Genomic DNA, 3,601 nt, shown 5'->3' with positions numbered 1-3,601 from the left:
GCGGGATCGGGCAGTGTTTCGTTCTGCTGTGCATGGGGTCGCTATGAGTCGGAAATGACTCGACGGCACTTAACAACATAACAACATAGATTAGTAAGTAAGCACAAGTCAGTTTGTGCTTCTTTGTTTACTGGTGTTCTGGTTACCTAGTACTGCTCTGACAAGAATATACCACAAATGGGATGGCATTAACAAACAGGATTTTATTCTCTTACAGTTTGGAGGCTTTACGTCCAGGTTCAAAGTGCCAGGCTCTAGGGGCTGGGTGAAAGCCCCTCGACTTTGGGCTTCAGCTCTGCCTCTAGCTGCTGGCCCACTGAAGCTAGAGGCTTTTCTTCACTCAGACAGTTGATGGCTGCTGAGGCTACCAAGCCCAAGATTGACAAGCAAAAAGGCACAGTCTCTGTATTACCAAATCACATGGCAGGCCATTAATTCAAGTCCACTGTAAGTCCCAATGTTGGCAGAGCATGGCAGGCTGCTGAACAACGACATGGCTACATTCAAGGTTCAAGGTTCCATAAGCTAGAGACCATTCCCAAAGCTGCTTTTTATATATGGGAAGCAGAGCACATACCTAAAGGCAGCTACTCAGCTGCTTGTGGTAGATCCCACCATGGAGTTGATTGCCAGTCTCATCATGGGGAATAACTACCACTAGCTGCCCAGCCACTCACCCAAGCCCAGCCAAGTTGACACACAAACATAACCACCACAACTGGGTACTCTGACACTGGCTGTGTGGCTTGCTCAGACTGCGTGTGGCAGCAGCAGCAGCATCACTGATGGAACCTGTGGCCCAGTTTCTGTTTTAGCATTTCCCCCAGCCTAGGCTGATAGTTACGAGTCCTCTAAGCACAAATGGCAGAAAGGAAGCCAGGCACCATGGCCAATTCCACTGTAACCCTACTGATGGCTCTTACAGTTATATTTTCTCCTTAGTCTGCTACTGAGGAACTCTGGCAGCATAGTGGTTAAGTGCTGGGCTGCTAACCAAAAGGTGGACAGCTTGAACTCACCAGCCACTCCATGGGAGAAAGATATGGCAGTCTACTATTGTAAGATGACAGCCTTGTAAACCCTGTGGGGCTGTTCTACCCTATCCTAGAAGGTTGGAATTGACTGGATGACAGTGGGTTTGCTTTGTTTTGGAGTCTGATGTTAAGTCTAACTCAGATGTGAGTAGGTTTACAACATACCCTACACTGTTATGGCCTCCTCAACATAGCAAAGAAAACCCTATCCCAAATGGGATCACATCCACAGGTATACCAGTAGCCAGTTCCCTGGGAGTCCTTTTCAATTCATGGTGATTCCATGAGTGTTAGAGCAAAACTGCTCCACAGAATATTTAAGACTGTGATCTTTTGGAAGCTGACAGCCAGGCCTTTCTTGTGAGGTGCTCCTGGGTGAGTTTGAATGCCAACCTTTCCATTAGTAGTTGAGCACTACCTAGACACTCCTCCACAGGCACAGGGGTTAGATTCCAACACATACATTTGGGGGACACAATTCAACCCATGCCAGATATTTTTGGCCATCTTCACATCTATACATCTTATAGCTTTCTCCCACCAAGATGATCACATTGTTTTTGCTTTTTTTGTATATTATTCCTGAATTACTTTTTGGAGGCCAACTTGGCTGTCTTTGATGGCAAGACTGTTTTGACACTTGGCTGTGTGGATGAAAAGCTGTTAAACATTATAGGTGTATATTTAAAATGTGATGACATTCTCAACATTCTACTAGGTTTAGTTGTTCACTTACAATAATTATGCTGGTAACAACAAATTTTCAGAAAACTTTGTTCTGGAATAATGGTTCTTACACATTTAAAATTTCAGAGCACCTAGAAATCACGCTGCCCTTTGCAGGATGCCGGGGAAACACTAATGTGTCTATTTCTCTCATAAGATGGTTTTAATAGAGTTCTCAGTACAGCTGGAGAGAGATTAATAGCATTTGAGGCCTGAGAAATACCTTGAGGAGAGAAATACTTGAGGTTCCTAGAAAAATTTATTTGTGGAAACAAAGATTGTATTACATAAACTATATGCAGGTGTTTGCATCTTCACTCATAAGAATATTTACAGTATCCTAAACAACGAAATGTACACTTTTTTTGTTATTATGTTTCCTACTCATTTAGGTAGGAGCTCTGGTAGCATAGAGCCTAAGGCACTTGACTGCTAACCAGAAGGCTGGCAGTTCAAACCCACCAGCCACTCCTCAGAAGGAAGGTTGGGCAATCTACTTCCATAGTGATACTGCCTCAGAAACCCAAGGAGGGGTTGCTATGAGTTGGGGCCAACTCGATGGCACATAACAACAACAACAACTCATTAGGTGTATTTCAGCCATAGCCAGCAAGCAATAGTAGGTACACAAATATTAGAAAAACCTTACAGGAGAGAATTCTAAATTGCAAACATTGGTATTCATTAGCTAAGAGATTTCTACACATTAGGGACTGTTGTTGTTAGTTGCTGTTAAGTTGGCTCTAACTCATGGCTATCTAATGTGTAATAGCATGAAACATTGCCCAGTCCTGCATCATCCTCATCATAACAGGTGTGTTTGAGCCCACTGTTGCAGCCACTGTGTCAGCCCATCTCATTGAAGGTCTTCCTCTTTTACTACTGACCCTCTACCTTATCAAGCATGATATCCTTCTCCAGCAACTGGTCCCTCTTGATGTGTCCAAAGTAAGTGAGGTGAAGTCTTGCCATTCTTGCTTCTAAGGAGCATCCTGGCTATACTTCCTCCAGGACAGATCTGATTTAACTGGTAGAACATTTTGGCTCAGCTCCTGTGAGGAGATCCTTCCCTTTGGAATTGAAGATATTTTATTTTTATTTTTATTTTTGTTTTCTTATAATCATCAAAAGATTATCTGCATGATTTGCTACTGTTCAGAAATAAAATTTTAAAATAATATTTCAAAATCAGACTTGGAAATAATTCATGGGTCAAAGAAGAAATGCTAATGGAAATTGTAATGTGTTTAGAATTAGATGAGAATAAAATGACTATACATAAAACATGGAGGGTAGAGCTAAAGAGAAACATGAAGGGATATAAATACTCATACAGTCTTATAACAGAAAAAGAGAAGAAAGGGCACAAAAATGAGTTGAATCCATCTCAAGAAGTTGGGAGTGGGCAGGCGGGAATAATGCAAAGGAAGTAGAAGGGACAATGTAATAGAGGAAGAGCAGATATTAATGAAACTGAAAGCAGAAACATTGGTGGGGTTCAAGAGTGCCAAACAAATGATATCTCTGTTCTCCCCTAAACTCTGACCCCATTGAGAGCTCAACAAAGAAACACGAAGATCTAATTGGCATATCAATGGTAAATATGTTAGAGGATGTGACTTAGAGAAAGAGGCAAATGGGCTTGCTAACCCTCCCTGCCTACCTCCTTTAGTACACCTTGGAACTGGGGTCTGGAAAGAAGCTGACACACTCACCCAGGGTTGTTGTTATGCAGCTGAAGGGTGGGAAGAGATCCAATTCCCCCTGACTAGGGTTTCTGAAGGAAACTTGGTGATACAATGGTTAAGCACACAACCACTAACCACAAAAAAAAAAAAAAA

This window comes from Orycteropus afer, unplaced genomic scaffold, assembly GCF_000298275.1.
Source record: "Orycteropus afer afer isolate SDZICR_OR568_19922 unplaced genomic scaffold, OryAfe1.0 scaffold00637, whole genome shotgun sequence".
In the NCBI taxonomy this organism is placed as follows: domain Eukaryota; kingdom Metazoa; phylum Chordata; class Mammalia; order Tubulidentata; family Orycteropodidae; genus Orycteropus; species Orycteropus afer.
The sequence above is the reverse complement of the archived record's forward strand: the minus strand, read 5'-3'. Positions refer to the sequence as shown.